This window comes from Calypte anna, chromosome 2 (assembly GCF_003957555.1).
Source record: "Calypte anna isolate BGI_N300 chromosome 2, bCalAnn1_v1.p, whole genome shotgun sequence".
Taxonomy (NCBI): domain Eukaryota; kingdom Metazoa; phylum Chordata; class Aves; order Apodiformes; family Trochilidae; genus Calypte; species Calypte anna.
The window spans coordinates 134,096,107-134,114,363 of record NC_044245.1 but is presented as its reverse complement, the minus strand read 5'-3'; positions in this window follow the sequence as shown (position 1 = coordinate 134,114,363).

Below are 18,257 nucleotides of genomic sequence, written 5' to 3'. Positions count from 1 at the left end.
TCACTAGAATGAAGAAAAATGCTTAAAACACTTGTGTAGTGATAGCTACAACATATGCATCCATTATAGAATAGAAATTAAGTAGCAGTGTAAAACACTTGACAGCATTGCCTTCATGAAGTTGAGAAGAAGCAGTTTGAGTAATTTGCTACTTTCAGTCTTGTCATCGGGCCAAAATTAACTCTTGCATCCTGTGTGCTGCTAACTTTACATTGAAAATGCATTTTTTCATCTCATCTGGCAGTCACCTCTCATGGATTATCAAAGTCTGTCTCCATTTCAGACTAACAAGCTGCTACTCTACTGTCAGCACTCTACTTCCACAAATGTCTAATTGAGATGATCCTGTCTGAATGCTTCCTGCCACCCCTACAAATGTGAAATAAGCTACTTCTAAATTAAAAGAAAAAGTGTTCACAGAGGCATATAATTAAAGCCTTTAATAATAATCCCTTTATATAAGTCAGTAGGATTTCTTATTTTATAGAATTCTTACGACCTGCAGTTCATTATTTGAAGAGTCCTGGTAATTACTCTGTGCAGGAAAACCACTGTGCTCACACAAAGTCTCCTTCAAGATGGAAGCATACTCAAAGATTTGGCCTGATCAGTACTTGGAAAGGGTATATGAGTGAACACTGATGGCACTTGAATCAGGGATTGATTCACTGAATTGATTTCTACATTAGCTAAGCTTTAAAATGATGTTTCAAGGTATGGTGTTCTTGAAGCTGCTGCATTCATGTAACCAGCTTTTATTAAAGATGTGAGTTATAAGAAAAAGAGACGAAGTGAGATTTTTTTATCTAACTTTCTGCAACCTAAATAGCCTCAGGTCTCTTGATATCCCTTTAGCTCCTTACAGCCTCTTCATATATTGCCTTGTATGCAGTATTTTCCCCTGGTCCCTCTCCTATGCAGATCTGTGGTGCTATTTTCCCTGGTAAATAGTTACCACATTTCAATCTAGAACAGAGTACTCCTTTTTGATGGGCACCATGCTATTTCTGTGTGAATTTTGCTGGCTGCTGTATGATGCTCTGGGGTGAAATGAGATCTATAAACACAAAACATCAAACAGAATACTTTCACCTGAAAAGAGCTTTGATAATTTTCTGTGGTGAACGTCTTAACCTCTTGTTGCTAAAATCTTCGTTATGAGACATGCTTATAAATACCATACAGTCCTTCCAATATATAATACTATAACAATATATAAATAAATTAATAATGATAATAATACTACTCATGAGACATCTACACTAGTAAAACAACACCAAGGCAGACCTGAGTACTGAAAGGCTATCACTTGTAGTATTGTTGTTACAGTTGCTACCAGCACATTTTTTTCTTAGGTGAATTAGCACTCTTTCAGAAAAATTCAGAGGCACAGTTTGTGAATTTGCCCACTCAAGATGCACTTCCAACACACAGTTTGGATGTAGCCACCCTGAGCAGGAAGGAAAGAGAGTTTAATCATGAGGAAGTAGTCAGATTTTACCAGCTGGTCTCAGAATCAGAGCCAGTACTCTGGCTTTGCATATCTCCTAGCACAAATGTCAACTTAGCTTCTAGTGATCATTTTATTCTACAGCCATGCACAAAGTAACAGTGAAAGTGGTCACAAATTAGTTGTGTTATCCACAGAAATAATAAAAAAGTATTTAGCTACAGATTTCTTTAATCATCCTAGACAGGTATCATTTGCACATATTGTGGATTTAGTTCACAAATATACCATACATGGAGGTTCCTTCCAATATGTCTAACACATCAGGTAAAGTAGTCATTGTTGGTCTTCTTGAAATCCCGAGGGAGTATAGGTGCCATCCTGTCCCAGGGCTAGGTGCAAATGTTTGCTAAAAAGTTTTTGCACCTCACTTACACATCACTATGGTACAATTAGCCTTTCTGAAGTATACCATTGAAGTTAATGCCACTTTCATGTTTTACTGAATCCAATAAAAGTTAAACAAAAAGAGAATTTAAGATGTAGCTGACAATATTTTAGCAGTTTTCTCATCATGCTTTAAAGCCAGAAAGGCACATAGCAAGAAGACTGAATTACTGGATTTTTGACAATCAGTTCCTTTTCAAGACAAAAGTAACTGCTGTCCACATTCATTCCACAAAGGAGAGTTCAGACTGATACAAGCCAATGGTCATTTTACTTTCAACTCACTATGTGCTATACAGTCTTTTGTAATAGTGATTAAATTTACATCACTATGGGTGGACAAGCATGTCCAGATTTAATCATTTAACATCTTGAACAGTTTCTTATACTCCAAGCATTGTTACTAACCTCCATGGAATTACAGTGATTAAAGTAAATTAATAACCTGATGATAGAGTGGACTGTTCCTCAAGAGAAGGTGAAGGTGACCACGAGGCAGGCAGGGCACTCTCCCCTCCAACACAGGCACACCTCCACAGCACTCAGGTAAAAAGAGCAGAGCAGACAACTGACAGAAACCAGAGTAAAACAGGAGCCCAGTGACAGCCAAACATCTCCATAGTTCCCAGCTTGTCTCCCAACAGAATGATATGGGTTACAGAGCAGTTTGAGCACAGTCAACAGAAACCTTCAGAGGTGGGTGTGCAGAGTTTGTAGGTGCACTCTGGGCCCTTGGCATAATTTTATAGAATATACATCATAAAAGAAAGAAAAATTCAGCCTGTAACAATAGTCAGGGAACAAACTACAGTATAATTTTGATATTTGAAAGACAAAACAATATATCTTTGAAATCACTTGTGTTCCCACGGATCGATCCAATGACATTCCTCCCTAGATTACTCCAATGAAACCCTGCCACAATCAGTAATAATTAGAGGTGACATATAGTGAGCACTTTAGGAAATCTCCTCTCTCCCTCTCAGCCCTGCCTCCCTAAGGACAGCAACCATCTTCAACTAAGTGGGCTGAATATTGACCACTGCTTTTTGGAGCCCTCTGCAAGTCAGTCTGCTCTATGAGGAGTCTGTGCACATGGAAGCAGCTGTAACAAGACAGGTAACTGTTCCTCGACTAATGAAGTCAGGGAAGTACAGACCTTGTAACCTTGAATTGCAAAGTACCTTGCAGCTGTATTCACCCCAGGACAATCTAACACAATTAACCATTTTTTGAGATGGTATTTTACATCATAATTACACTGAAATGAAATCTGTCCTATTATATCTTTGATTAAATGTAATTATTTGAGAAAGATATGTAGAAGCTACAATACAGCTGTAATGGTGGTCATGTTCTGCAGGGCACCTCTGACAAATGAAGCACTCAAAAGTTTGAATTAAACTGTTCCTGTGACTTAAATACCAAATTATGAAAATGCCAACTTTCATTGCTGGGTTCTGCCAGATTAACTTATGGATAAATGCAAAGACAGGAAATGCTTAAGATCAGAATCTCCTGACTGACTCAAAATGAAAGATCCCTAAAAATTACAACAGAATAAACTTGGCAGTTTTAAAAGTGATAGAAAGAAAGCTGGAAAAATTCTCTAGGGGAATCTGGTTTATTCTCATAGACGCAACAAATTTAGGCTGAAGAGTTCTTTCAATGGAGGATATTACTTAGAAAATGGAAATCACTTCATTCCCATGAGGGTGAAAAAAATCACAATAAAAATTGCCTTCAGAAATGAAAAGGCCTAAGCAAGTGCAAAAGAAAATAGATCAGCCTACAGTTATTTAAAAACACAAAGGGTGTTGCAAGACACTTTTGAAGCTAGTTCTTTCCAAAATTATCTGTTGCAGAGTTTAAATTTCCTTCTAAATTATTTAAGAAATGAGAGCGAGCTATCTCACCCTGCTGCGAAAACAAAAAGTATCACTGATAGAAAAACAAAAGGACTCTTATCTCTAATAAGTTCCATTTTCACAAGAAAATAGTCCTAAAAGCCAAAATGGTTGGCTTTGAAATTCTTTTCCATTTAACCATAATACATCCTTCTTTCTCTAGCCACAGAGAAAAGAGAATTGATTCTTGTCCTACCTCAAGAGAATTTATCTTTGAAGTTATGATCACAATGTTTATCATTCAGCTAAGTCCCCATCTTTTAAAGTAGAGGTTGTGCTGCAACCACTGGAGACAGGAAAAATTGAACATGAAAGCAACTATCATTGCAAAGTGCTTTGAAGTATTCCAGTGAAAACTGGTGATTGTTTGATAGAACTAAATGCCTATAGAAACACACTCTGTTCATGTCTGTAGAACTCAGCCTTCCTCATTTCCATACTGCTGCCTAGCCTGCAGAAATGCACACTCCAGAAATTTGCAGCATTTAGTTATCCCTGGGACACAAAAGAATATTAAATAGAATACACATGAAGTAACTTAAATTTGTGCCATTACCTTCACATAATGCCTGAGATTAAATATATTCGAAAACTTAGCTCTACCATTTAATTTTTTAATATTTCTAAGTATAGCACAGAGCTATACAAAGCATTTTCTAAAGAGACAACTGTTCCAGACCAAATTTTGTTAAAAATGTATTGCACATTTTGGAGGCTAAGTGTCTTGTTACCTATAGATTTCTTCACTGAATTCTGTAGAAAAATATGCATCTCAGATATCTGTTCCTCAAGAGGAAGAGTATGTAAAGCTGACTTTATGGAAATTTAGTCCAGACTACTTGAAAGCTTCATGTTTATCTAGGGAACAGAGGTATTTCTCTCACATATCTCACAGTAAAGACCAATGGGGAAACAAACTGACTCTAGACATAAGCAAATTAGTCATGGGATTAAGTGCAAGACTAGCAGGTAACAAAATTACTTCATTGCCAGAAGTGTTTTTCATCTGCCACCGGCAAAAAACCCCAAAACAAAATAAAACCACACAAAAAAAATCCAAAACAAAACACACAAAAAACCCAACAACAAAAAAAAAACACTGAAGTCAGAGAGCAGAGGACAGAAGCTGTTGTGGTATGAGTTGGGTGTTGGGCTGCTACCAGCAGGTAAAGGCATTATCCTTGTTCTCCTTTTATCAGGAGTATCAGGAACAAACTTATCTCCCTAAGGCCACCTTCTACCACTTATCCAAACATCCTAAAGTTTCATTATCTCTGTTTTGACTGACAGCCCAGGGTCATCTTGCTCCTCTGTGCTGATGCATTTCAAAACCCAGGTTTGCTTGTATAGCTAAGACTTGACCTGGTTCTATAGAAAAATGGTCAAAGAAACCATCAGTGTAATACCAGCTTCAGTGTGCTGTCACACAGTGTCACCCGATTTATCTTAGATTCCAGAAATTGTAGACATAGTGTCTTAGCTTCAGATATTCAGTATGTGCATGAAATTAAATGCAAATATAATTGTAGCACTCATTAGGAACAGAAGCTTTGCTCAAAAGCATTTCTATTTTAAAGTCCTTGCTACAAGACTAATCTCAAAACACCTAAAACAAACAATCAAGTGCTAAAAATATTCACTGGTTATCTTTTTGATAACAAGCACCAAGTTAGTTTCAAAAAAGTTCTGCACATTACCAGCATCTTTGAAAGTCAGGGTATGTGTTTAAATTAAGCATGAAGGTGCTTACTTTTAGTTTTCTGTTTACCTAAGTGTTGGGGTTACTATTCCTTTGAAGAAGATAATAATGAGGCAATCCCATATGTGCTCCCACCAGGGCCTCAGGTTGAGGCACAGGACAGTGGTGGTGGTGGGGGGGGTTTCTTTGGGAGCCCAAATCTATTTCTTTCCTTATGCACCATGTCTTATACACAACTTCTCTCACTCTTGTGCTGCTTCACTTTCTCCTGATAGTCATCCACACATCTTGTCCCCTAATACCTTATTTCTCTACTCAGTGTGACAGTCTTTTTGCTCCAGGCACTCAAGACATAGCCTCTGTTTCTGGCTGCTTCCTTCATAGCCACTTCTGTCTTCCTCAATCTATAACGCTTTTGACCACTTGTCTTTTTTACTACCTAATTTTTTGGCTATTAATCCACAAACCCATAGAGAGAGGACTATTAGCCATAAATCCAAATATAGGTACACTTATGATAACTCCAATCCATCTGTCCTTACAACAGATACACTTGTTAGCCTAGAAAAGTTATGAGAAAGATTTGTATCATACACCAAACTCTCCTGCAAAAAAGAATTTCTGTCAAGTATACAACATGGTAAACTCAATGCAAAAAAAAACAAATTACTTAAAGTTGTTCAATCTCTAATATGAGATCATTGTAGTAATAAAATTCTTTAATTATGAATAAACTGCCAGTGGATTTAGAAACCCACAACATGTATTGAGAGTTTTTTCTTCACGGTTCAATGAAAACTCTAATGGAAAAAAAACAACATGAGTGTCTTGAGGGAAGGACAAAGCCCTCTTACCAATACAATGGCCACAAACTTCTCTCATCTCCCCAGCCTCCAGCCCATATACTCCCAGCACAGAGATACAGAACACTAGGACTCAGAGAAATTTCAAGAAATCACTCAAACCACAGTCAGGAGCAGACTGATTACCAAGGGAAATGTCTTTTTTTTTTTTTTTTTTTTTTGTCTCAGTTGATCATGAAAACCAAGTAATCATCACTGTTTTAATAACTCTGGTTTATGCATTAGAATTTTATGGTTTCATTCCTTCACGTCTTCTCTCACCTCAATTAAACAGCTGCAGTTGCTTCAAGTTTTCTTCACAGGTCATGTTTTTGCTAGTGATTTTATTTTTTGTTGATATCTTCCAGACTGTGAAAGTTGTTTCTCAGAAGCTAAAGCATGGTAAACAGAAAATGAACACAGCACTTCAGGTAATATTTTACTAGGTCTCCCTCTTCTCACATATCAGCTCTCCTGTCAACAATTACCAAAATAAGGTAAACTATTTTTTGCAAGAGCATAGCACTGCTGACTAATGTTTAGCTAGCATTTCAATGCAACCCTTCACAGCTGCTATCTTGCCAGTAATTTCTCCTTCCTAAGCATGAATACATAAATACATAAATACACCACCCTCTGAGCCAATCTACACTGCACAGCTCATTCTCTACTTCATCCAAAAATTAAAATTACAGTTTCATGTTCTAGATGTTTTCCTCCATTATGGAATACTGGACACTACTGCCAGCTTTGGACACTGAAGTAAGTAGCCTGTGATCAAGTAGGACAAGTCTTACATTAAAAAATGCTTAGTGTATATTTCAAGCATGATTCAAGGCAAGTGAGCACATAGCTCCAGATGAATTATAAAAGTGTGATGAGACATTATATCAAAACACATATGCCTCATTTCTGACAGTCCATGTCTACTCACATGGACCTGAAAAGTCCCACAACCATTATCTTCAATTTAGCTTTTATTACACATGTAAATTTTTATAGTATATAGAAGCCTAGTTGTGTGGACAGGAATCTCAGTATATGCTAAAAGAACAGACAAAACAAGCAAACAAACCTATCCATGTTTCCCAAGTGAAAAATGTGAATAAAAGAAAAAACAACAAAAAAGATGAAGGTGGAATGGGAATACCTGGAGCCAAGTAAGGTATAGCTAAAATCTCCCAGGGATACCTAATTCATTGGATATTCTACATAGGCATTTCATATTTGGGTTCACATCTGCACTGCTCTGTGAGAAACCTGTATGTCTCTCTGGGGAAGCTTCTTAGGGAAGCTGAGCTGAAGCAGGAGTCCAGCAATGTGAATTTTCAATGAGAAGAGAGACAGTGGCAACCTGGTGTCAGCAATGCAGATGCCTAATCACTGTCAATCCTCTTTTAAATATCACTGAGAACAATCTTTACAATTCAACTAAAATAGACAGAATCCTGAATATTTAATCCTTATAACATTAAAACCAAATGGGAAACTAGAATTTCTTCATAGTGTGTGCAGAATACAGATGCCATTGGCCAAAGTTTCACAGTGTTTGTACCTTTCAGTACACATCTTTATGTACACTTACTCAAACATTCTGTATACATAAATATTAACAGGTCAAGATCAGATCTTTGTTGTACACATTTCAGCCTACTTGGATCTTTACAAAACTGATCCTGTATCTGCGATCAAGCATATATTAAAAAGTAGATACCTTTCACATTGCCAAGGTACACTCTAATGTCACAAGTTCCTTGAAGTCTAACTCCAAATAATGTGAGAGTGATTGATCATCATTTCTTCCGTCTGAGAAACATATTCTACCTTGTGTTACTTTAACATAGGTTGGAGTGAAATTTTAATTTACTTTTATGGAATTACAGACTCCTTACCTCCAGATAAAAAAAAGCAGAGATAGTTGCACTCATTGAAATTATTATGAACTCTACAGAAAAGGGAAAAGGTCTGGTAAAACTCTGTGTGTGTGTGATAGACAAGGCACAGCTGGTTTGTGATACACATTAAGCCTTGCAACTAAGATTGTTTTGTCAGCCAAAAGATCAGGAGGGTTATATGGATGAAAAAGGAACCTCTGGACAAAATCAAACAAAAAAAAGAGGAACTCAAAAAGGGTGGAAGCAAGGACAGGTTACCTGGGATGAATACAAGGAAATTGTGGGTGAAATCAGGTTAGAAAAGCTAAAGCTCTAGTGGAATCAAATCTGGCCAGGGACATTGAAGACAACAGAAAAGAATTCTACAGATATGTCAGAGAAAAAAGAAAAACAAGAGAGAATGTGAGGCCCCTCCAGAGGGATACATGTGACCTTGTTACCAAGGATGTGGAAGTACTCAACAACTTCTTTGCTTCCATCTTCATTGGTACCCACTTAAGCCACACCACCCAAGTCACCAAGGGCAATGGCTGGGTCTGGGAGAGTGAAGAAGCACCAAGAGTAAGTGTAGACCTGGTCTGGAACATCTAGAGAACCTGAAGGTACACAAGTCCATGGGACCTGGTGAGATACATCCAGAGGTCTTGAAGGAATTGGCAGCTGAAGTTGCTAGGTCACTAGCCACTGTATTTGAGAAGTCATGGCAGTCTGGAGAAGTGAAAAAGGGGAAACATAACGCCTACTTTTAAAAAGTGGAGCAAAGAAAACCCTGTGAAATCCAGAGCAGCCAGTTTCACCTCTGTGCCAGGTAAAATTATGGAGCAGATCCTCCTGTCATCTGTTCTAAGGCACATGAACTATAATGAGCTTATTGCTAACAGTCAACATGGCTTCACTAAGGGAAAATCATGATTGATTAATTTGGTGGCCTTCTACAACAGAGTTACCACTTTGGTAGATATGGGAAGAGAAACTGATGTCATTTCCCTGGTCTTGTGCAATGCATTTGACACTGTCCCACATAACATCCTTGTCTCAAAGATGCGGGAACATGGTCTTGATGGATGGACCATTCCATGGATAAAGAGTTGGCCAAAAGGACATACTCAAAGACTTGTGATCAATGGCTCAATGTCCAGGGGAAGACGAGTGACAAGAGGAGTTCCTCAGGGGTTTGTTTTGGGTCTAGTGTCATTTGCTATCTTTGTCAGCAACATGAATACCAGCACTGAGTGCACCCTCAGTAAGTTTGCTGATGACACCATGTTGTGTGGTGCAGTGGATTCACTAGAGAAAACGGATGCCATCCAGAGGTACCTTGACAGACTTGAGAAATGGACCGGCTCAAATTTCATAAGGTTCAAAAAGTGCAAGTGCAAGGTCCTGCATCTGGGGGACAATTCCAGACAAAATTATAAGCTGTGTACAGAGTGGGTTGAGAGTAGCCCTGAAGAGAAGGACTTGAGAATGTTGATAGACAAGAATTTCAACATGAAACTGTAGTGCACTCATGCAGCTCAGAAGGCTGTGTCCACCAGACCTGGAGAGGTGATTCTCCCCCTCTACTGCAATAGTTCAGCCTGGAGAAAAAAAGACTCTGGGGGAACCTTATACCTTCCATAAAGTACCTGAAGGGAGCCTAAAGGAAGGTTGCAGTAGGACTTTTCGTAAGAGTGTCCACTCATAGGAGAAGGGAAATAGTTTTAAACTGCGGGAGAATAGGTTTAGACTGCATCTCATGAAGAACTTCAGTATGAGAATGGTGACACTCTGAAATAAATTTCCCAGAGAAGCTGTGGATGCCCCTTCCCTGGTTCAAGACCAGGTTGGATGAGGCTTTGAGCAACCTAATCTTCTTGAGAGGGATCAGGAACCCCTCTCCTGTGGCAGGGAGGTTGGAGTAGATGATCCTATGACATCCTATGATTCTATGATTTAGATATTTAATGTTACTCTAATATAGATTTTTTACTTTAATCCTATTGGACGTCAAATCATGATAGTGAATCATAGAATCATAGAATTGGTTGGGTTGGAACGGACCTCAGAGATCATCAAGTCCAACACTTAGTGGACTTAATGCACAGAGAAGAACAGATTCATTATTCATGTTCTAATGTTGTCCACTTGGCATGTTATTACTATAAACAGCATTCATATGAAATTCTAGACAGATAAAAATATTATGAAACATTAAGGCAATAAATGATGGAATGAATGGGGAGTGAGAGGGTAAATATCAGCTGTATGCTAGCAAATCATTGGGAAATTGCTCTATATCTAGAGGTATGTTAACTTAAAAAAGAGGTTAACTATAGCTTAACAATACTTCTATTTCTAAATAAAGAAATAATGTATTTTCTGAGCTAATGAAGAAGGTGCATTTAAAACCAATATTATCCTGGCAAACACTACAGAGCACATCCAATTCTGAAGATATTTTATCAGAAGGAATAGCTGAATTGCAAAACATCTTTTGAGACTCCTGCCTATACTCTTTTATGCAGAATTCCACCACCGAGGCTGCTTCACAAAGCCGGAGACATTTTCAATCCTAAATGATGAATGCCTGATTCACTAATTGCAATGCTATGTCAGGCAGGATCCCTTCAGGCTGCTGCTTTACAGACTGAATATGAGATTATTTATATTATGTTGTTAGCAATCATCAGGCTTGTGAGAAGGAACTGAGTATCAAGGGGTCTATTTAATCATAGCTTAGCATCAAACCAGACCTAGTCTTTGCTGTTAGTGAAAGGTGCCCACACTACAACAATGAAAAAAAGAATAAAAATCTGAGCTTTTCTGACACCTATGGACTGACTTTTGGCTAAGGGGAAGAAAGGAATGATTACAGTAAATCAGGAATGAAGGAGTCTTCAACAAATCATCCAGTTCATCTCTCTGCCCCAAAGCAGAAGCAACTATACTTCTGTGATGCTGGGCAGAAATTTGTCCCATCTGCTCTTCAAGCTCATCAGTATGACAATTGCAATAATGCCTCAGATCTTAGTGCTTTACCACACTTACTGTTACAAAGTTTTTCCCCTAATGTCTCATCTGAATTGTCATCTCTACAGAACTGCTCATTCCTCCTTATTCTTCCACAACAGAAAAGCAGGAATGGAAAAAAGGGTATTTTCATCTACTTTGCCTGTTTTCATGATTTTGGGCAACCTTTCTCAATCTTCTCAAGACTAAAAAATTGCAATTCACATTTTCTCATTCTTTGCTATAGTTACGTTTCACAGGTTCCCAGATGCACAAGACCCTGAAATGTTCAAGGATTCCATCTGATGCCTCAGCAATGTTGAGAAGTGGTTGAACTGACACCCCTAATAGGCTGTATTTCTATTTATATGTCCTTGCCACATGTTTGGGTGCTTTGGCAATAGCTTGAAATATATGACTTGTCATCTGGTGATATACTGCAGACACACAGTCCATCAAATACCACACTGCAGTTGATTTCTACAGTAGAGCAGCACCTTATTCTAGTTCTCCACAAGCATATGAATAAAATAATTGCTTCCTGTTATGTTTCAAATGATTGAAATTCAGAGGGAACTCACCTAACATTCAACATGCAGTTTGTATTAGAGCCTTTTTTTACAAGTCTAACTGGAGCTTTATAGATGCACAGTCTTCTGCAACTTTTTTTTCCCCAAAGATGAGTTTTACCTAGCAGTTTTTTCCTCAGTTATTTTAATTTCCTGGCTACCTTAGGTGTATATTTATATGTTTTAGCAGCAATTCTATGAGTACAGCTACACTTAACGAGAGATACTGTATTTCAAACAACTTAGCTGTCTCGATAAATGCCCTAATGTATATGTAATTGCATCAGTATTTCTGTGTTTTTACTGTTGTTAGTCATCTTGATCTCTGAAACTGGTATAAGAAATTTTCTTCTAGTGAAATAGCTGTTACCACATCATCAGCACAGTAGCTTAGCTACACCAGCATGAGTGTAGAAAGAAATGGATCATGATATAGGCAGTGCTTAAGGACAAGCTATGAATGTCTTGCTTCAATATCAGAAGCTAATCAGCCATTCTCAGAGTGATTCTGTGTCCAAGGTAATAAACCTGCTGAGACACCAAACAGGAGATTAAGGAGAAGCCCTGATGGCAGAGAGCAATGAGCAATACTTTCTGGTGGGGAAGTAACAATAACCTGGAGGCTATTATTTCTTAATATGGATCCACTCTAGAAAGAGCAGTTCATCTGATACCATTTTATACACCTTTCTAAACACTATAAAACTTGTTTTCACAGGACTCTATAATTTCCTTCTTATCTCCTTGATATATATTTTACCTATTAAATAAAATATTTTTTAAAAAAATTTAAAAATACAAAAATTACAATTATCTTGATCCATTTAGGAGACTGAAAAAGTATTTACCAGCATTTGTTCAGAGAAATATTTTAGATCTTGCTGTTATGAGGCACAATTAAAATGTAGATGTTCCTTTACAGCAGACTTACTACTTCATTTATGAGCACATGAAATGGACTTTAAAATTACAGGATTTTATAACTATTCATAAGGTTTTAGCACTGCTCTTATAAAAAACATGCACAAAAGGTTTGTTGTCTTGATGTTCTCTTTTTCTTTCCTTTTCTCCATTAATCTCAGCAAATTTTAATGTCATACTGAGACTTAGCACACAGAAATGTGCACTGATATAGTTAATGAACATGATGTGTACGACTATATCTTTCCACTTATTTATAAAGCAACTGAGCTTTTACTTTTTACTTTACTTTTACTATTTTTATTTCAAAGGAATTTTTTCAAGCAATTGAAGTGTCTCATTAATAATTTTCTCATGTTATTCACAAGATTCTCTAGACATAAAATAAGTGAAATCTATCCCTGTATGACCTAAAACAAACCTAAACATGCTTCAGTCCCTAAGGAATGAATTGGAGGACTAACGAATTGTGTCACTGACAGTTTAGAAAGCAGCAAATAAAAAAAAAATAAATTTTATGTGTTAAGAGTGAACTAGATAGCGTTTTATATTTTTGTCAGTAAGAAATTACTGTCCAAAAAATATTATTTTGCTATATAAAATTCCAATTAGATGGTTGCAGGCCTGTTGGTCCATGATTTAGAATGAAATATAAACTTATTTAAGAATTTTCATAGGATGTGAAAGACATATCTGCACAGCAGAATGAAATACCATTAAGAATTACTTGCTCAAATCCTAGAGGCAGCATATCTGTCTTCTTACATATTTTTCCTAAGCTAATTACTTTGAAACTCGGCAGGGATTATTAACTTGGGCATAGGGTCAGCCTGAGAGTGGCTGCTTAGCTTCTAATTTTGAAGCAAGTCATTTGAGGATAACTGGGAAATCCTTGCAATACATCCCACAGTGAAGTGTAGGCACACTTGAGGGAGTAAGAGTGGCAAATAATGATGATGGAGCAGTCATACAGAGTGATCTGGTTCTCTTTATAGGACAGACATCATTAAGCTGCTTTAATGCAACCAAGTTCACTATTATGTCAGGAAGGACTAAAAAGATCTTAAAAAGGTTACTAACTTTGAGATGATGTATACATTCTAGTGAAAAAGTGAAACAATATAATACTCTGCCTTGCAAAAGCTTCTTTTCATACATCCATTCCCTGTCCCTTTTACCTGATGAGAAAGCAAGACACCCACATACTGTAAGTAAACAAATTTTGTAGTCAAACTACTTGTGAAAAGCTCAGGTTTAGGCCTATCAAATTGTGTTTGTCCATTCTGTGGCCCAATGGTTATCCTTGGTTATGCCAACAAAGCTTTTTGTGGGTCTACCTTGCAGAATACAGCAAGGAACTGATTTGGCTTTAAAAAAATAGAACAGTAGTTCTTATTGTTTTGCTGTCAGATGTAATTTATGTTTGTTTTCTACTGCAGCACCCCATGATATGGTACTGAAGATAGTTGTAAAAAAGGAATGGGAAAGAGCAGTGGTTCTGAAGGTCAATTTCACTGGCCAGTATCACAATATATAGAACTGCACAACACTTCAACAAACTCTTCTAAGGAATTAAAACTCTACTTCAGCTCTTTGCTATTATCTGTGTACAATTTAGTCCTCAGTTGAGACAAACTTCCAAGTCTTTGCTGCTTGCTAGTTTTATGTGTACTTATTTTTCTACTCTGCCTAGTAAAAAAAATCTCTGTCTTCACCTTATCACAGTTATGGTCTTCCTTCTCTTCGCACCAGGTCAGCATAAACATTTAAAAAGGCAATCAGTAAACATACTCCAGCACTAGCCCTTCTGAAAAATAAGCTAGTGTTGTGTCAATATTAGTATTAATATGTTGTGAAAGATTAAGGACAGTTTGGAGCAAAAAGGAGATAAGAACAAACACCTATTTCTAGTGAATATGCTGATTTATGTTCATGTCAAAGTACTGCCTCAGAAACTAATTACAGACAATATTTTTTTCTTCCCCCTCTGTATAAGAAGACTCGACTTTTTTTATTCTGTTTTTAGCACAGCTTTGCACCTTTACACCTCATAGAGTGCTTTACAATGCTTGCTCAATGCAACATATTTTTCAGCAGTCTTTGACAGCTTTTTCCAAATATTTAGAGGAGGGTGAAAACTATTATGAACAGGAGAAGGATGGTTGTAAAACATACTGAAGATAAGAAGAAGGGGCATTCTTGGGGCTCATCTAGCTGACTTCTGGCCTTTAGAAGCTGTTGTTTGGAAGGCACAGTATTTACTTTCAGCTAAGTACACATCTGTTATTCAATGTGTGACAGCTACTGCATTCGAGTTTTTAAGGCTGCACAAAACACAAGTTCTTGGTTTTATTTACTGCTAGAAGAAGAAATTAATAAAAAAATAGTTTTGAAAATAGTTGTCTACTTTTGCCTCCAATTGAGGACTAAACACAGAAGAATTCATGTATAAAACCTCCAGCATTGTCCTTCAGTGAAGCTGCATCTCCTACAATGCCAAAGCAGGGCATATTCAAACCATGATGTCTGTCTGCTGCCCAGAACAATATAAGCACTTATTCTGAATAGTGTCTAGGGATGCTACTGCTCTGGAAAATATAATTAACAACATTATTAATGCACAATTATGTCAACATCTCCTTATCTATTAGAGGAGGTTTGTTTGTCTTGAGTCGTCTATTAAGCTTTATGTGAGCACAATTAAGTTAATTAAGTTACTGAAATCACCTAATAACTAGCTATATGTTTAACCTGAGGGCTTCAGCATGAAAACACATCAAACTAAATTAGAAATTAATATTTTTGTAGAACTGATCATCAGTAAAAACTCCTAAGAATTTTTTGTTTCATTAGCTTGATCAGTTTTATCCATGAGCTGTTTTACAGGTTTTAGAAGTTTGTTGAGAAACAAGAGTGGCTAAAATGGCCCCTTAGACATGATGCAAAGCTATCAAAAGATAAAATAACTGTTCAACAAACAACAATAAATTGTGCATTGCTGCTAGTTATAGATAATTATGGGTAGAAGGAAACTCAGGATCTCCCATTCTGCCCCCTATAAGCAGGATGAACAATGAGATCAGAGGAGGTTCCTCAGGGTTTTATCTAGTCACAACCTGGAAATCTCCAAGGATCAAGACTGTACTACATCTCTGGCAACCTCTTCCCCTGATTGACTGTTGTTATAGGGAAAGAACTTCTCATTCCCAGCTGGAGCCTCTCCTGCATCGTATAAATCCACTGTGTCTCTTCCTCCTACCAGGCAATGCTGACTCCCAGACTGACTCCCTCTTCTTCAAGGCCTCCTTGTAGCCATTGACTAGCTCATTTTAAGTCCTCCTTGGACACTTCTTTCCTAGCTGAACAAGTTCACTTCCCTCAATGATTCATTATGGCAAGTGATCCAGCCCGATCAGTTTGGTGGCCTTCTGTTAAACTTGCCCCAGTTTATCAATATCTTAATTGCACTGGAGATAGCAAAACCTGGATGCAATATTCTAGATGTGATCTTGACAGTGCTGACTAGAAGAGAATACCACCCAGGATGCTCTTGGCTTTCTCTGTTGCAGGCTGGTTCCTGTTCAGCTTGCTGTCTTCTGGCTCCTTTTCTCTCAGCAGGCTCCCCCAGTCCCTAGTCTTTCCTGTTGTCTGGTGCTCTTCTTTCCCATGTGCAGGACTTTGCATTTGTCCTTACTGATTCAAAATGTTTCTTGTTGGCCCTATGCTATAGCCTGTCTAATATCTCTGAATGGAGATGTCTCCCAGACAGACCCTTGTGGTATCCCAAAGGGTAACACATTTCCCCCCCCAGCAGAGTCCAGCCTAAGTACCACTATTCTCTGAGTCCAACCATCCAACCTCTGTTTTTCCAATTTAGTTGTCCACCCATCCAGACTCTAACATCTCAATTTGGATATTAGAGCATTCAGGGAATTATGTTGATAAAACCAAAGAAGATCACATCTACTGATGTGCTGTAATCTGAAAATCCAGGCATTTATCACAGCCTGCTTCCTTCTTAATTTTTGTGAGCTACTTTGAAAATTTCACAATAACTTACTTCAGCTCCAACTGGCATAGAAATTGTTGTTTGTTATACATCAGCTATGTAGGGGTGTCAGCCCTGCACTGTACATGATATTTCCAAAGGTTAAGCTCAAACAAGTTAGGCAATAAACACTTGACCACTAGGAAATTACTGAGACAGAGTAAAAGCAGCTGAGGTCACAACAAACATAAACAAGACCAAAGATCCTGCAATGTCAACAAAAAAGTATTTTATTAGGAATGGGCCAAAAATCTTATTCATTGTGCTACCAAACAAACAGTGGAAAGGTAGGCAGTAATGAATAGAAATTTCAGTAAAAATGTATAATCTAGGCACCATAGCAGAAGGGAAAATTCACTGTGTAATGGAAAGCATGCAAAAACACGTTTCCATCAAGCACTTTTTAACAGCAGTATACAGCCCAATTTGTTGCCAGGGAAAGTGAACATTTAATCTAATGAATAGGCAGCTGAACACACAAAAAGACAAAAAGTATCATTGAACTATGGGTAAAATGTTATCATTATCCAAAGCTCTGTTAAAATTTAAAGAGTAAACCTAGAAATTGAAATGGCTTCTTTTCATCAGCATTTCCTGATTGCTGTTTCATCTCAAAAACTGATGACTATCTTTAAATCATGTTATCATACCTATAAGAAAGAGGGATAATTAAGAGAGAATAATGTTCACCTCCCAAATTTAAATTAGTTTCTTCCCTACTACTTTTCAATATAAATAAACCTTTGTCATCCTTTTTTCTGTCCAAACCCTGTATTACTGGACAACCTTTTCCCCTCTTCTCATCTTTTAAATCTGTGTCTTATCTTAGTGTTTATTGAAATTAGGCAGACAGCATGATACTCATTATGTAATAGTGTGTCATTACACTCCACAATACATTCTTTGTCCTTACAAAAATAACAGTGGCAATGAAAAAAAAAAACCCCTGCAGTTACATTGTCATCTAATGTCTTCATTGGGTTCACTGAAGAGATCTCTCCACCCACCCTCAGAGGTGGGTGGGTATCCTTCCCTTGCCTCTGAGAAGGATAGCAGACCATTTTCAGATTGTGCTTCACAACACTGACCCAAGAATGTGCTCCAGGTTTCAAACCATGTGCTTTGATAGGAATGGGAGAGTCATTTCATTGCTTCAGGTAGTCTTGCTCAGTGTGTAGTAGTATCAATATAATCAATTAAGCATTCAAAAAAAAGAGGCACTTGCATGACTTAATATTATCTCCAGAGGTCTGTTTTTTTCAATGTTGAAAGGTTGGGGCTTTTTTCCTATTTTCTTGGGAAAAGTCATTGATAAAGCAAATTGTATGGTCCTTGACCTACATTGATCTTCATACATGGTACTTAATTCAGTTTTTTTTTATAGTATGAATTCATATCAAAAGTCTAGTCTTAAATTCAAGGAAGAAAACAATTCATCTTTGCAGAATTGCATATATATATATATATAAGTAATGTGCATTGGCATTT